The sequence below is a fragment of the Bufo gargarizans genome, chromosome 9 (genome assembly GCF_014858855.1).
Source record: "Bufo gargarizans isolate SCDJY-AF-19 chromosome 9, ASM1485885v1, whole genome shotgun sequence".
Taxonomy (NCBI): Eukaryota; Metazoa; Chordata; class Amphibia; order Anura; family Bufonidae; genus Bufo; species Bufo gargarizans.
In genome coordinates, this window is record NC_058088.1 from 197367971 (window position 1) to 197386032 (window position 18062).

An 18062-nucleotide genomic window follows, 5' to 3' on the forward strand; every position below is an offset into this window, starting at 1 on the left:
CTCCGGCAAGAACCCGAAGATCGCTCTGCCGTTCCACGCCTCCAGATTGGCAATCCACCAACGCAACTCCTCTCGGGCCTCCGCGTCCAGAAGCACCGCGTCCGCAAAAGAAGCACCGGTCCGAAGATGGGCGATCTTCAGTCGTTGGAGCGCCCGGTAATGTAACGGGGCTGGAAACACCGCCTGAATGGACGAGGCCAAAAGCCCGATGATGCGGGCCAGGTGGCGCAATGAGAGATGGGGCAAGAGGAGCGCATGTCTCAATTCCTTGCGGATCGTCCGCAACTTCGCCGTCGGCAGACTAAGGGACTCCGAGAGCGAGTCCACCGTGAATCCTAAGAACTCCATCCTCTGAGCCGGGATGAGGCAGGACTTCTCTACGTTGAGGAGGAATCCGAGATCCAACAGCAAATCCGATGTCCACTGGAGATGTTCCAGTAATCCCACCCTGGATTCGTGCATCAGGAGGATGTCGTCCAGGTAAATGATGAGGCGGACGCCCCGAGTCCTCAACCAGGACACGACCGGACGCAGCAACTTGGTGAAGCACCAAGGAGCTGAACAATTGGCCACTGGGACCGTCAGGTAAGCATCCTTCAGGTCGAGCTTTACCATCCAGTCCCCAGGCACTAGCAAGTCCCGTAGAAGATGGATCCCCTCCATCTTGAAATGACGGTAGCGAACTACCGCATTCAGCGCGCGAAGATTGATGACTGGCCTCATCTGCCCGCCTTTCTTCTGAACGAGAAATATATTGCTGATCACAGTCCCCTGCGCAGGGAACGCTCGTTCTATCGCCCGCTTCTGTCTGAGGGAGCGCAGCTCCGCGTCCACCAGGGCGCAATCTGGGCGCGACAGGGGGACAAACGCGGTGGAGGGAACAAGGTAGGGAGACCCCGTGAGCTCTATGTGAAACCCCCGACCGTGGTCAGCACCCACGGATCTGAGGTGATGAGACTCCAAGCTTGAAAAAAGAGTCGGAGTCGGCCCCCTACACAAGGTACCATAGAACCCCCGACCTGTGGAAGACTTACCCAAGGGTCTGCGATGGCTGGGGTTGCCCCGGAAGGAGCGAGAACGCCACTGCTGTCCTCTGGATGCGAAGAAGGGAGACGGATTACGTTGGTCCCGGAACGGTGGCCTTTGTCCACCGGCGCCTCTATTCGCTCCGCGGGCCTGGAAACTAGCACGGCCGGACAGGCGGCCCCTACCACTGCCGGCCCGATGAGAGACCCGTCCGTGAAACACCCTGCGCATCGAACTTTGGGCCTTGTCAAGCGCCGTAAAGGTGCCGACAAAACGGCTCATGTCCTTAATGAAGGACTCGCCGAAAAGGAGGCCCTGTGCTTCCTTTCCCGCCTCAGTGAGCGCCAAGTTAGCTAACTTAGGGTCTATCTTGAATAGGATAGACTTGCGCCTCTCAATCGCCACTGATGTATTGGCGTTACCGGTAAGGCAAATGGCCCTCTGGGCCCAGCCCCGCAATTCCTCGTGGTCTATTGGGGATCCCTCACTCCTAGCCGATTCGGCCATCTCCAAGATCTTGGTCAGTGGACCGAGGACATCTAGAATCTTGTCCTGGCAGCTGCGGAGCGCTGAATCCAGTCCCTTTTTAGAGTTCCAGCCAGTTTTGGCTAGAAATTGAGCCATCTTGGGATCCACTATTGGGGTCTCGCACACCTTATTAGGAACCAATGGCCTGGGACACTCAGCCCTGAGTTTGTTGCGTGATTCGCGGGAAAGTGAGTGACGCACCCAGTGCTCCAAATAAGCCCCTACATGAGTGGAGGGGAGCCACTCCGCCGAACGCGGGTGGTGTAAAGATTCAGGGTCGAACATAGGTTCTCCCGCGTCATCCAGAACCGCCACAGAGTGGGAAGCGGTACAAGGGGACACCACATCCCTGGCAGAGGAGGTAGCTGCAACGGCAGCCGAGGGGCCCTGAACTGGGGGGGTGACATCCTCCTCCGCCTCATAATCCATATCCGCAAATGCCTCCTCGTCTGAAGCTCTGTCAGAGCCAGACAATTCCGGAGATTGCGCTCTAGCGCATTTCCATGTCCGCGCCCGTTCTGCCCGGCGGGAATGGGCCCTCTTCCGTGAACTAAGTACGGTCCCTGGGGTGGCAAAATGCGCACCAGTCAAAACCTCCTCTGCAATAGGAGAGTCAAATGAGGTAGGCTGCGGAGTGGCAATGGGGTCCTGCAAAAGGAACATTGGAAGGTGGGACGGACAGGGCTTGAGTAATGGTCTGAGAAAAGGATGGATGACATGGAGCCCATGGCTGCCATGATCGCATCCGACACTGATCGCTGCAGGGCCAGCGCCTGAGCATCCACATGAGAGGAGCCGGATCCCTCAGGGGGGGAGGGGGGCCTAACGGCAGACTGAGGGGAAGTGGGTACAGACATACCTGCAATCTGGCCTGGCTAAAGTGCTAACCGGACGAATAGGACACTCACTGACTAAGGGAGAGGTGCCTTGGAAAAGCGCTGGGTGTTAGCTGGCAGAGGGAGCAGGAGCCGCCGACCGAGCTGAAAGACGCTGTAGCTCCGCCCCCTAAAAGCCCGCGAATCGCGGCCGCCAACCACAAGATGGCCGCCGAGATCTCGCGAGATCTCGCTGCCCCACTGCTCAGGAAGCGCCAGGAACGATGCCGCAGCTAGAAACGGAGGAATGCATCCACCAGATGCCGGGACCTAAGTGACAAAACGGTAGGACATACAAGCGCAAACCCACTGGCTGGGGTAGACCCTCCCTGGGATAGGGGAGAAGGGAATGAAGGGGGGGAAGACGCGGGGAAGCGGCACCGGAAGCAAATCAGCGCGGTGATAAGCGCAAGGCAAACTAAACTATCCTCCCCAGCAATAGGCAGAACGCATAAGGGAAAGTGAGCGCTGCGAGCAAGCAGGGTTAGTCACCCTGGGGTAGACAGCGCAAAAGACACCAAACATCAATGACAAAAGCATAGAAGAAGATGTACTTAACTTGGTGGCAGCAGCAAAGAAAGAGGAAGTTACAGAGGAAGAGCGGCCTATTATAGGGGCCAGTGGGGAGGGACCTTGGTTGCTATGGTTCCTTGTATGTAAATTTTTTCTCTTTGCTGCTATTGGTGGTTCAGTAAAGAAGGAGATAGCAATACGAAGCCTCCGTGTCTTGCTGTAAAACTACAAGTGATCGGTGGGGGTGCGAGATGTCCAACCACTGCTGATCAGAGAGTGGTGGCTTATCCTGAGAATAGGCCATCAGCAGTAAAGAAGTTGACAACCCCTTTAAGGTGATTACACCATACACTTACTGATACGCAGGAACATTACAGATTTAGGGCTCATGCCCACAACCGTTGTTGTTTTGCATCCAGAGAAGACACAGTCGGCACGTGTGTCAGAGATGCGGTGCGCGCGTCCAGGGTAAAACCTCTCGTACTTGCACAAAGAGGACAGGCACTCGCTGAAGTAGAATGATTATTCAATATTTAATGGTCACATACAGAAGGCAAGTGACGCGTTTCGGCAACTATGAGCCATTTTTTTTTAAAAGGCTCATAGTAGCCGAAACGCGTCACTTGCCTTCTGTATGTGACCATTAAATATTGAATAATCTACTTCAGCGAGTGCCGGTCCTCTTTGTGCAAGTACGTCGTTGTTTTGCAGTCTGTTTTTCACTGATCTGTTGTTCCGTATCTCAGTTTTTTTTTTCTCTGATTTAAGTCCTCTTCCGTTTCGTTATTGCACAAAACATATTCGTATGGTTTCCGTTTTTGGTCCGTTTTTTGAGGATCGTATACAGAAACAGTAACTTAATCATCAAACACATGAGCAATATGGGCTGGGCATAGCATTTTTACAGTATGGATCCGCAAAATACGGATGACATACAGATGTGTTCCGTGTGCAATCTGTAGTTTTTGTGGACCCATTGACTTGAATGGGGCCTCGGACCATGATTTTCAGACAATAATAGGACATGCACTACTTTTTTGCAGAACAGCCACGTGGACAAACAGAAACGGAATGCACATGGAGTAACTTCCATATTTTCTACAGCCCCTTTGAAGTGAATAGTTCCGCATACGGTCCGGAAAAAAAACGGAACGGGAGCGGAAAGAAAATACGTTTGTGTGCATGAGCCCTTACACAGAGTGAACCCTTTTTACAGTAGAAAACATGAAATGTGGGCATCTTCACACAACAACACGTTCATCCCGTTCAGTAGATTTAGTGTCTTGGCCTGTCGGGAGAGTAATCTGGATGACAGAGCGTATCTGCAGAAAGGTTCATTTAATTTCCGGAGGCTTGGACATCCAGATGTTTGGAACACAGAAGGCCCAATAAGGAGTGATGTGGCTCAGCAAACGTTTTCCACTTCATTCAGAAGATTACATGGTGGATGAAAGCTGGTCTATAGGGCCAAGGATAACAATGCCAGATCGTCTACGCCAAGGAGCAGGATCTTTTATTTTATAAGTCAGGTGAGATTAAAATTTTCAATGGTGTATTATGGTTTCAGTTTTACTAAGTTATGCGCAATACATGCAGCTCAATGCTAAATCACAGGGCATGAGTAATCCTTACTCAAAGTTTGTAAAATAAAAACGGACTTGAGGCATAGCTTGGCCACAGCCTGCTTCATGTTTTATTTCAGATGCATTGGAGCAATAAAACGTTTTTGGAAAAATTGAGAAAACTACAAAGATTTACAGTCCAATGTGCCAGGCTCAGGGAGAAGTGGCTGACTGGCAGCTACCCTCTACCTTCCACCATCCATGAAAGAAGGGGGTAGGTTACTTTTGCAAACCTATTGGGAAGTCACATTAACAAGATGGAGTTGGCCCTTTTCACATTTGTTGTCTCAGAGTCTGGCACGTATAAAACTAAGACAAAGTCATTTGAATTAAGAATTATTTTAGCTGAAAGTTCACCTAAACTGACCAGAGCTAACAATGTTGACTGAAGATCCTGCAGTGTTCTTATAAGGGAGGGCGGTGGTAATCCTGTTCAAAGCTCAATCGTGTGAGAAGAAGCCAGTGTTGATTCACAATCCCTTTGATTTGTCATTTTTTCCTTGCAGACAAAATGGCTTCATTGGAAAAAGACATGTCCAATTCACCGCTCACCACTGATATTGGCCAATGTGCATTGCCCATAAAATCTCCATTTAAATGGGATTGGTGTCACCCTTGGATCAGAGCACATAAGAAAGTCTGTGCAATATGGAAAGGAGCTTGTAAATATAGAATATAGTTTAAAAGAGATATCCTGGGATGCACCCAAAAACGGCAGCCCTTAAAAGGGTTGTCTTACCTCAGACATCGGGGACGTATTGCCAGGATATTCCACCAACGTCTGATAGGTGCGGGTCCCACCTCTGGGACCCGCAGCTATTTTTTAGAAGGGAGCCCGCAAAGTGAAGGAGGGTGCACCTCACACACGTGGCCACCCTCCATTCATTCCTATGGGAGCACAAAATTAGCTGAGAGCTGGCTCGGTTATTTCCATCAGCCCCATTGAAGTGTATGGAGCGGTGGCTGCCCTTGCGCGGCGTGCTTCCCAAATATTTCATTGGGACTGCCAAAAATAGCCAAGCGAGAAGTAATTTTCACTTTACGGGCTCTGTTCTAAAGATAGGTGTGGGTCCCAGAGGTGGGAGCCGCACCTATCAGACATTGTGGGCATATCCTAGCGATATGCACACAATGTCCGAGATTGGAATACCCCTTTAAAGGGGGAAACTAAACAGAGGCAAGCAGTTAACAGAATGTGTCATTGTATAAAGTAAACTGGCTGGGATCAATACCTCATCTTATGGATTGTTACTGGTGGGGTGTACAGACAACTACAGGATTACTCTACCTACAGCTGAAGTCATACGTTTCCATCCATGTTTGCCACATTCATTAAAGTTCAGTTTCTGACAACTGCTGACATGTAATCAGCTATTATTTCTCACTTTTCAGGTCTGCCCATACATTTGCTATGGGACAGAGGTCAGGCCTTAGTGATGACTGCTCCATTACCATCACAATATTGTCCTTAAGCCATTTTGCCACAACTGTGGATGTTGTCCATCTGGAAGAACCATTTGTGCCCAAGCTTTAACTTCCTGACTTGTCTTGAGATGTTGCTTCAATATGTCCACAATTTTTCTTCCCCATACTGCCATCTATTTTCTGACATTTCACACTCTTGAAATCTAATAGTGATCCTAATGGAGCTAAGAGAATGTGGGGAATGTGGACGAGGATCAAATGTCAGCAATTGCTAAAAACTGAGCTTTACTGAATGCACCTACTGTATATTTGCCTATGGAATATAATGGTGGGCAACTGTTTGTACTACCTCTCCAAGCTAAATATTTAACCAGTCTAACCCTAATCTAGTGTCAGACATAGATCTACCATGGCTTCATAATAACACAAAAGATTTATTAAGAAATCTCCTGGCCGAACTGCTGGGCCACAAGCAACGTTAGGCAATGCTCCGCTACTTGACTCTGAAACTAACAATATTTCAGTTGCAAAGGAACATCATAATGGAATTCACTGTATAAGAATTCACACTGTTCTCTCTGCCATTACCTACACCTGTGCTAAAAAGCAGAATGTCTGTGCTGCGCATTCTGTTAGAAACAAGGTGATGGAGGACCTGCATAGCGGACACAGTTAAGAAACAATTGTGGTGCTAAACCATTCTGACAGCAACATGAAAGATCAGATTCAATGCTATAAAAACATTAAAGGGACTAGAGGGCTATGGAGCAGAAGAGGGAAATATGTGACCACACAGCTGTTATAGAATTCTGTTTGCTCTGTTGTATCCAACAAATAATGGCCTAAAGTAAAAGTGGATACAGATGGTGCAAGCAGAGATGACCTACTTCTACTCATACTTCATATACCAGTATGTGAAAGCGTGACAAGGTAATCACAGTCTCTGCAGAAAATATCACGGACACCTAGATGAGGTAAGAAATGGGAGCACATTATAAACATGGCCTTACACTTCTTATATCATAAAAAACAACAAATCTCCATGTTAACATAATCAACACCTTGTATAATAAAGCAATAAGGCAAAACATGAAAATTATAGGGATAGATCCATAAATATGGTTTAGACAGCATAATTGTGTCAGATGCCGGGTGATAAATCTGGCATCTACCAGTTGGCTTAATTTGCACCAGCATTTGGGTCAAACCACCACACCCTTTGGCAAGCAAAAAGTGCCTAAACCCTAAACCCTTTAATAAGTGTGGTGTATTTAATTGACAATGCTAGATCTGCACCAGAAAATAGGTGGCATATGGGCAGAAGACCTGGTATTTTCATTTTTTTGCAAACATTATGGCATCTGCAATAGTAAATTCTTCCTTTGCTGGACACACCAGACAAGGAACTTTGCAGGCAGAAAAACGCTGAGAAAAAAAAATGCATTTGCCATCGACATGTTCAATAAAACCTGCAGGTTTGGAATAGTCTACTGATGCCAGAGCAAATACTGCACATCGACAGAACATTAGGTATTTAGGGCATGCTAGGACGAACACCTCCATTATACCAACAATGAAATTAGAGAGTTGGTTAAAGAATTGGAATTAAAATACAAGCATTCACACATAAGGTTAATAAAAAAAATCTCTTCATTTTTTGTAATGATTATTATTTTGTCACTTCTTACCCCTTGGTGGACCACATGATCTTCCTGACATCCTATCTCCCAGTAGTTTACAACATCCCTAACACATTGCAGCTTCATTCTATAGTCTCCCTCCACACAGGGACGCATCACCATGGGGGATTCATGCACCACGCCAACGCTGAGAAAAGAAATAAAGATGATTGTGGCATGGAGGTTCACTGCTAACTGTCCTGCAAAGTGAATGCAGCATTAGAGGGACCATAAAAAAGCGGGGGGCAGGTGTGTGGTATTTGAACCACCCAAAAATAGGAATACTTTTTTTTAAATGTAATTATAATTCAAATTATTGTAGAAACAAATATAATGTGTAATCTCTGTACTAATCCAAAATTAGGATAAAATTCTCTATGTAACAGAAGTTTTCTCAACACCATTCAGTGGAAGCCAGATACTTTCTACTTATCACACAGTTTACACTGCAAATGCTGCCAATATTTTCCTAATTAGATGTTTTTGATTCTGGCAACAGGACATTAACCACGGAGGACTAAACATGGAAAACATACAGCTTCATTTAGGATACAGAGAGGTCAGCATTTCTAACACTGTGGCATGCACCCTGCATTCAGTTACATGACCTCCAGGCAGCGGATGCAGAGGAAACAACAATACTACACTTTATGGCCACGGTTATTGCACACACAGTATGTACAATGTCATTCTGGAACACAGATACAATCCTGCCAGCAATGTACTTCTGGAGGGAAAAACGAGATTTTTGTATAACTTACCAGTAAAATCTCTTTCTCGCTCTTTCCTTGGGGGACACAGAAGACCTTGGGTATAGCTCATCTCCATAGGAGGCGTGACACTAAGTGAAAACTGTTAAGCCCCTCCTCCACAGCTATACCCTCAGCCTGGAGAGAGAGACTGCCAGTTGCGTGTCCAAGCAGTGAGAAAAGGCAAAGTCCAACAAGGAACCAACAAGCCAACTACCCAATGGGTAACAAAAACTCGGAAAACGCACAGAGAAAAAACAATTAATGGGTGGGTGCTGTGTCCCCCAAGGAAAGAGCGAGAAAGAGATTTTACTGGTAAGTTATACAAAAATCTCGTTTTCTCGCCCAGTTTCCTTGGGGGACACAGAAGACCTTGGGACGTTCAAAAGCAGTCCAAAAGGGGGAGGGACCACAGCACCAAGGTGAAGCACCCGAAAGGCATCAATGAACCGCCGCCTGTAAACCCAGGCGGGGTAAGGCAGCATCTGCTAAAGTCAGAGTATGCACCCTGCAGAACTCAGTAAGGCGTGCAAGGCAGACCTGTGGCCGCCGTGCCCAAATGCACGGCCGAAGCCCAATGCCTCCGGCCCAGGAGGCACCGACCGCTCTGGTGAAAGGAACGGTGACACCAAAGACAGAATCCTGCCCTAGGTGCGGTAACCTCAGCAATAGCCAATCTGATCAAGCGGAGGAAAACCACCCTGGAGTCTGTCAACCCTATGCACAGACCTCCTGGAACCCCAAGAGGCCGAACGACTGCAAGAGTCGGAGATCTCCAAGTAAAAAACGGCCAGGCCCAAACAACGTCCAAATAGGTGAGGTGTTGAAGCGAAAGGCAACACCACCTTCAGAAGGAAGGAAGGAAGAAACGAGATGCAGAACAGCCCTGTCCTGGAAAAGACAGAAAGCTTGTAACAAAAAAGGGGCCATGCCGGCACCCGTCAGAGACACGACTGATACGGAACACAACCGTACAGGACAGAAGGATAGAGAGAACTCCTGTAACGGCTCCAAGGGCAAGATTGGAGCGCCGAGAGCTCAGGATATAGTCCCCAGGGCGGTACCGAAGGACAGTACAGAGGAACCAAAGAGCCACTCCGAGGAAGAAGGTCTTGGCAGGCCCAGAGGGCCGAGAACGCTGGAAGAGGAAGAACAGCGCCGACACTTGACACCTCAACTAAAAGACAGAACCATGGGGAAAGAACTTCAGAGTGGGGAATGCACAGCTTCCCACAGAACCCCAGACAAAAAACCCTAAGTCTTACGACAGATCCTGGACGAGACACAGCCAGGAGTGGACAGCAGTGAACCCGCTGGAGTCGCCTGGCAAGCAGGCGAAAACCCAATGAGAACAGGCGCAGACCAGTAACACGGGCAGAAGGGTCGACAAAACTAGCCCCGTCGGCCCTCGAACAACGTTGACCCGCATCCACCCGAATGGGGGAGCAGAAGGACAGATGGAAAGAACCCAAAGGATCCGCCAGATGCCAGGAGAAGGCAGGCTAAAGTCCATGCTGATGTAACCACGTTGTACAGCCCCTGTGTGGGATCAAGGGACAATCTGAACCGAAAAGGTAGTCCCCCCAAGTTATCGAGAAGGTAAGTCTACATCAGGACCGTCGTCTGAGAACGGGCCACGCAATCTGCACCCAGCGGGAGGACAGAACGCGGTAGACTCGGTAAACAAGCACACAGCTAATACAGCCAGCGTGAACAAGGGAGACAGTACGAGGCCAAAAGGAACACCGGAACCATCCACAGGAACAACCATGCTCACCCCAGAGGGGAGGACAGTGAAAACACAGCCTCCGAAGTCTGGCGGGAAGCCACATCGGAGTGATCTGTATAGAGCGGGAGCCAAACAAAACCGGCGAAAAGAGGCAATCGAGACAGAGGCCGACATAACACCCTCCAACCGAAAGGAGGAGGAGTGCTCAACAGGGAAGCCATAGGACAGCTCAAAGGCAGAACCCGCTACACTGTGAGACGCCCGGTCCACCGCCTCGCAGAAGGCGAATACCTTGAAGAACCCAAGGCGGAGGTCCTCCGGACCTGGGTAATCCAGCACCCAAGAGAAGTTGGGTGACCGTCCCGAGAAGAGCAGCCCGAACCCGGTAGCAGATCAGACAGAAGCGTAGAGGCGCCAAGAGGAAGGACTCATACCACACTGCATCCGAAGAGGAGGAAATTGCGGCAGGCAAGGGAACCGCAGTCCTGCCAGCGCCAATGAAGAATTCGAGAGGCGCCGCAGACAACAGCACTCTCGACCATGTGACCACTTGCGCAGGGAAGCAATGCTGCAGAAGGACGCAAAGGGCATGCATCTAGGACCCACGAACACTCCCTGGAATGAAAGGCCAACTAAATGAATGAGCACCACCCAGCTCGGTGCAGCAGAGAGAAATAGAGCCTGTCCGGTTAGGAGGACAGAATGAACTCCCTAGGGACGAGTGCAAGGCTGGCGGCAAGCATCGTCTCCAAGAAACAAAGGTATGCCGCAGGAAGCAGGTGAGGCATACGAACGAGCAGCCCCGCAAGCAGCGAGAAGGCCAACCCACCTAGAAAAAAAGGGGGGCTCGTCCCAGAGCGCCACAGCATGTACGGAATCGCAAAGTGCAACCTGAAAGGGAGTTATGCACAAAACCAGTATAGCATGCGATGGAACGCAATCAGTCCACCCCGAAAGGGGGGAAATTGTACCTGGCCAACAGCAGTTGGCAAGAGTGCAAAGACCAGTCCCAAAAGGGAGTGAAGCCTAAGGCCGAACCTGCTTCAGAGAAACAGGACATACCCTATAAACCAGCAGGAACGCAGGAGGTCCACCTAGTGAAAGGGGAACATGCACAGGGGCATCCTAGCATTAAAGGAGTGTGCAATAATACACCCAACACTGAACTCAGCGAGAGAGTAACTACTCTGCCAATGAATGGGGACAGGTACAAGTCCAGCCCAGCCATATAAGGACAGCCGTGAATCCCATGAGCGTGCCAAATTCTGCCCTGAAGTGAGAGGTGGTCACGCACAAGGCCAGCACCGTATCCAATGGAAGTGCAAGCGTTCCACCCATGTTAGAGGGCCATTCTCATGGCCAGCAATGTATCCGGTGAGAGTGTAGCACACCGCCCAGAAAAAAAGGGGGTAAAGCACATGGCCAGCATCTCCTCCAGGGAGAGTGCGAGCACACCGCCATGCATGGGAGTCATACACATGGCCAGCAAAGTACTGGCGAGAGACAAACACAGTCACTAAGAACGCGTGCATGTCGCCTGAGGAAGGAAGGCATGCCCCTGGCTGGCAGCGAATCCAGCAAGAGTGCGTACACCGCCTACGGAAGAGGGGTCATGCCTATGGCCGACAGCGGATCCAGCGAGAGAGCAAGCACCCTGCCATGTATGGGGTACATGCACGTGGCCAGCAACGTACCTGCGAGGAAACACCCAAGACAGAGGGATGTATGTATGCTGCCTGAGGGAAGGAGGCATACCCAAGGCCGGCAGGGAATCCAATGAGAGTGCAGCATACCGCCTAAGAAAATGGCCGGCAGCGCAACCAGTGAGAGTGCAGCACAATAATATAGTACATAAGTACATCATAGCACATCAGCGAGAGTGCAGCATAATAACATAGTACATAAGTACATCATAGCACATCAGCGAGAGTGCAGCATAATAACATAGTACATAAGTACATCATAGCACATCAGCGAGAGTGCAGCATTCCGCCTATGGAAGGGGGTCGTGCACATAGCCAGTACCGTATCCGGTGAAAGTGCAGTATCCCGCCTAAAAAGGGGGGCATGCACATGATCGGCAACAGATCCCGTGAGAGTGCTGCGTTCCGCCCAGGAAGGGGGTCACGCACATGGCCGGCAGCGAATCCAGTGAGTGCAGCGTTCCGCCCACGGAAGGGGGTCACGCACATGGCCGGCAGCAAATCCAGAGAGTGCAGCGTTCCGCTTATGGAAGGGGGTCGTGCACAAGGCCAGCACCGTATCCGGTGAAGGTGCAGCATTCCGCCTAAGAAGGGGGTCATGCACATGGCCAGCCAGGGAGAGTGCAGTAGCCCGCCTAGGAGGGGGGGGGATGCACATGGCAGGCACCATAACTGGAGAGATGATGAATGCTGCCTACAGAGGGCCGAATGCACTTGGCCAGCGCCGTATCCTGGAAGAGGCAAGAAAACCGCCTAAAAGGGGAAAATGCCCTAGCAGCGACCTAGGCTGGGAGCGCAACACCATGCCGCCTGTGGAAAGAGGTCATGCAGACATGCAGCATTACTGATGAGGCTGCAGCGTCAAGCGCAGCCCAATAGAAAACATGATCTATTATTTTTATTTTATTTCATTTTTTTTTTTTTTTTTTTTTTTTTTATTTATTTTTTTTTTATTATTTAAACTCAGCCTCTGAGGCTAAAGGGAAGCCACCATATAGGGGCCCTGAGAGACAGAGAAAAAAGGGGGGCCAACTATACAGACCCATTTTTGGGAGCCGGCCTGCACCCAAAGGGTTAACAGGGATCCGGCCTGGAGGGCGGCGTGCGATCCCCTGGGGGCGGAGGAACCTCCAGGCGGGAAAATTCGCGCCTGGAGAAGTTCCCGCCCCCTCCACCAGAGGCCGGAATATTGCGGCCTAGTAGGCCGCGAAGCCGGGGGCTAAATTGCGGCGCCCGGCCCGTCATACCGCCGGGACCTGCGGCAGAACGGCGCTTCAAACCGGCCGCGGGAGCCCACCCCGCGGGCCGGTCGGGATTGCGGCCCAGCAGGCCGAAGCCTGGGACCAAAGTAGCGGAGCCCCGCCGACCGCCACCTGCTGGGGCATAGCCCAATGCCGGCCGCGGGAGCCCACCCCGCCGACCAGAAGAGACAGGGGCTCGGAATGGCGGTTTGCCGGCGCGGGAGCCCGCCCGGCCGGAAGAGACAGGGACCGGAATGGTGGCTCGCTGGCCGCGGGAGCCCACCCCGCCGGCCGGAAGTAAGGGGGCCTGGAATGGCGGACCGCCGCGGGAGCCGCGGAGCCTAAAATCTTTCGCGGCGCCCGGCCGCACCGGATATATTAGTGCTGACCGGACCGGTGCCCGTGATGGGTCAGGGGCAGCAAGGCGCGGGCCCTCTGGCCCTGAAGCAGTGGCCGGTAAGAGGGGGGGACCCTGAGACCGGGTCTGTGAGGGTGGGAAGCCTGCCTAACCCCTACGTCAGGGGCAACTAGGTGCGAACCTCTGCAGCTCCCCAGGCATTCTTCTTGCAGGAAGAAGGGTGCCAATGTCCTATGGGAGCAGAATGTCGCCCTGTGGCAGCCAGGGCCAGCCTAGGGCTAGCAGGGACAAAAGGGTCCAGAGGCCCTGTCAGTATGGGGGGGTCAGGCACGCAGGAGACCGGGGTGGGGTGAGGGTGGGGATGTAGGGCTGGAGAAGCCAATCTCTCACCATAGCCGTCTTCACCCTCGGTCCATTCCAGCAGGGTCGCCCCTTCAGCTACTGGCACCGTAGTGGCAGGACGCTGGAAGAGGGACTTGGCGTGCGGGCGACCCTTGTGCTGGCGGGATGTAGGGGAGCTGGGCTGCCCTGATCCACCTTGCCTTCTGTGGGGGAGGCAGCAGTGCGGATGACCGGCACTGGCGCAGCTCGACCCCGGGAGAAACAGAGAGGTCTAGTGCGTCTCTGTTGTCCCTGATGTTCTGGAACAAAAAGAAAAGAAAAAAGTAAAAATCAAAAATTAAAAACAAGGAGAATCAGCCCTGCAGAGCAGGGAGTGTCTTGCCTCCTTGGACACTAAGCAAAAAACTGGCAGTCTCTCTCTCCAGGCTGAGGGTATAGCTGTGGAGGAGGGGCTTAACAGTTTTCACTTAGTGTCACGCCTCCTATGGAGATGAGCTATACCCAAGGTCTTCTGTGTCCCCCAAGGAAACTGGGCGAGAAAATAATAATCTGAGGTTAAAGTTTTACTATCTTCACAAACTACATGTATGGATTTTAAAGGTTATCATGTGTCGGTTCATCACACTTTTATACTTTGTGATCCTCTTTATTACTACTCTTATAGGGATGTGACAAAAACAAGAAAAAAAAGCCTGTAGTGTCAACAGCTTTCTGTAAATGAAAACCTGTAGAATTATTTTTTCATTGCTAGTTATCTCCACAGACACCAGATAAGCTTTCCAATTTGCCAGGTAAGATAAACAACTCACAAGCTCCAGATTTGGCCATTTGAAGTTAATATGTGGGCTTTTTCTACCTGGTCTCCTGAACTCCATATTCTCCACCTGGTAAATAAAAAAACAATAAAGCAATATGTTAGACGATGCAGACGGTGTTCTAGGCCAGTCAGTTAAATGACTTAATTACTTATAGGAAAGAAAAGAAGTCACAAAAGCAGCTGTGCAGTTTATGTCAGCCGTTTAATAATGATTACGTATTTCAGCTGGTTACATCATATTGTCCATGGAGAAGAACAGTAGACCCTCCAGGCAGACATCTGTTATGGGTGACCCATCCTAGTCTAGCCTAGGGTGGTAGAATAAACTTGTAAATGACACAAAGAAGGGACCTATGGAAGATCGGACAAACAGATGATCCTGCTGATGTCAGCACTGGTGTAAATTAGAGATCATGAAAAATTATATGCAAGAAAATAATTACAGCACAAAACTTTCACAAAAAAATAAATACAAGTTTAGAAGTTTAAGCCCACACTCGGGAAGTAATGTTTTCTCAAGCATAAGGCTTTGAGTCCGCCTTCCTTCTCTCTTTTTGCTCTAAAAAGTCAGAGCCAAGGAAAGTTGAAGCCAAGGAAAAGATTCGCTTATTGCCGTTCCAGCATCAGGACAAAAACATGATGCCATTCCGTATGCTGCTCCTTAAGATGCTGCCAACCCTTTCTGTCTGAAGCAAGTAAAGCTGCCCCAGCTGACAACTCACTGTACGCAGAATCGTGTCCCCTGCAGATAGCTCAATGTCATTATATTCCAGTAAAGTAAAGCATACATAGTCTGTTCCATGAATGGTGTCCAAAAATACAATGCTCAGTAATACAACATTACAGAATGTGGCTAGAGACAGTTTGATATTTCCAATACTAACATGTGTGAAGCCTTTTGGCCACGATGCCTTAATCTATTGAGAAATATTGGAGATTTTAGAAAAAAACTAAAACAAAATAAACAAAAACAATTTAACATTCTTGGTAATACTTTTAAAACAATTACTTAGAGTGTTCTGACAAAGTTACAGAAGAGCCAGCCACCGCTTACTGCTGCCAAACCCACCATTTAATAATCCTGGGGCCTCCCGACTCTCCCCTGTCGTAGGATCTTGGGAGAGATGAGTATCAGGGAGTTGGATTGGGGTCTGGGAGCAGCTGTCTCTCCACTCCCTGCTCAAGACACATGCATGCTCGGCTGAGCCCAGTACTCATGGGTATGCAGGGCTCAGGAGAGTCAGGCTTTTTCCACATCTGCATCACAGGCTCCCTTAGCGGCCATCCAGTAGGATGGACTCTACTGGAAACCTGATAGCTCCCATACAGTCTGTGGGGTCTGCCGGACGCTGTTCACTGGGGTTATTTCTCAGACACGCCACTTTCATTCTATTTTCATTGTTCAGTTCCTATGGAATTTAATAATGGAAATAATAAGCGGAGATGTGAACATAGCCACAGCTATCTAATGTATATGGCCAGCCTATGCCATACTTCGCTGCACTGACATAATATACATTCTGGTGACGACACCTGCAGTGCACGGGGCAGAATACTTTCATCTATGCAATGCTACAATTTTCTCTAAGGTAGAACTATGCAATAATGTATGCATTAGGCCTCATGCACACGACTGTTGTTTTGGTCCGCATCAGAGCTGCAGTTATTGCGGCTTGGATGCGGACCCATTCACTTCAATGGGGCCGCAAAAGATGCAGACAGCACTCCATGTGCTGTCCGCATCTTTTGCTCAGTTACATGGTCCGCAAACAAAATATAACCTGTCCTATTCTTGTCCGTTTTGCGGACAAGAATAGGCAATTATATGAATGGCTGTCTGTGCCGTTTCGCATATTGTGGAACACACACGGACCGCAAAACACACAACTGTCATGTGCATGAGGCCTTAGTTGGAAGAAGGATGTGTCTTATGTTCAGGTCAACCAAACAACTCTTCCCCCCCCCCCCCCCCCCAAAAAAAAGTCACAACCTAATTAATAAGCTGTGTGGCTTCATCCAGGGGAGAGGGCAATGATTTCCTCAATATAATATTTTTTTTAAAATATGATGGAATGAAAAGAGGAAACAGGTTTAAGTGGATGAACTCATTGTGATAACTTTTAGACTTCCCCGGCTGTCGGATCATGAAGAAGCTGCGTCAGTGACCATCTGCAATAGCAATAAGAGCAGCAGACATGACATTAGGCCGGTACACGCAGTAATGAGCTCAGCAGATGGAATATAAAGGCACTGTGAGTGAGGAGCTACAGAAGCCTTACCACCTAAGACATGAATAAATCTATCCGATCCCCACTCACAGAGCTGCCAATACTAAGCTTGTTTTACTAGTTACAATGAACCTGTTTCTGGCCATTTTATTGCATTACTGTATAACTCTATGTGAACTTTCTATTACGAGAGAAAAAAATGGGGCAGATCCTTTAGTTAATAGAAAATGGATTATATTCTCACCCAAATAGCTCAACCCGGTAGCAGAGTCCTTACAATTAATTCTGTGGCCCATTCAAGATTTACAAGCTAAAATGAAACAGTCTTCAGCACCTACAAAACACCGAAGAGAATAATTAAAGGGGTTGTGTAGCAGAAAAAAATGGTCTAAAACTGCTGAGGGTGCTTCTCAAACATAAAGTAATATACACCTCAGATCCCCTACCGCTCCAACACAGAACCGGTCTCGCCCCACGTTGCCCTCTGCTTCTGGTCCAGTGATGACGTTTGACACAAGGGCATGTGACCACTGCACCAATCACTAGCTGTAGCAGATCATCCCTGTTTTATACAGAGGCATTCATTTTCCCTTTTAGATTTTGAAGATGTTGATAGTATTTCTTCTAGGGGTGAAGATGGCATACATAATATTTCATGGCACCTGTTTGCCATCGCACACTCCTCTGCCCTGTGCATGGAGTCTAACTGGATTCAGAGCAACTTTTATATTGCTCTCACAAACTAAATCTTATAAACTTACCTGTCTGAGCTCCAGCGGTGCAATCCCCAGCCTCGGCTGCATCGGGAGAGACGCACTGCTGAGCCACGCTCCCTGGTGATGCGCCAGCATCCTTAGCAACAAGATGCATTGCTCTGTTTCTCCCTGCAGAGGGCGTGTGCTGGGGGAGAGTAGCAGTGGGCTGATTGCTCAGAGGCTCGATTTCTGTGTACTAGCGTTTCTGACTAATGGAGCACCGAGTCATGGACCTATCAGGTTCCGATCCAGGGATCCAGTGCTCTATTTTAACCCCATCCTAGACATACACCAGTGCCAGTGATCGTCTTGTTTGGGCTCACTAGCTAGGTTCCTGGTTCTTGTTCCTGTGCTGGTTTGGATTGCTCATGTTTTTGACCTCAGCTCGTCTTTTGACCACTCTCTGTCTCTTGTTTTTGCACTGCATTGTCCTCCTGGTTTTGACCCATTTATGTACACCTCTGTCTTTGTG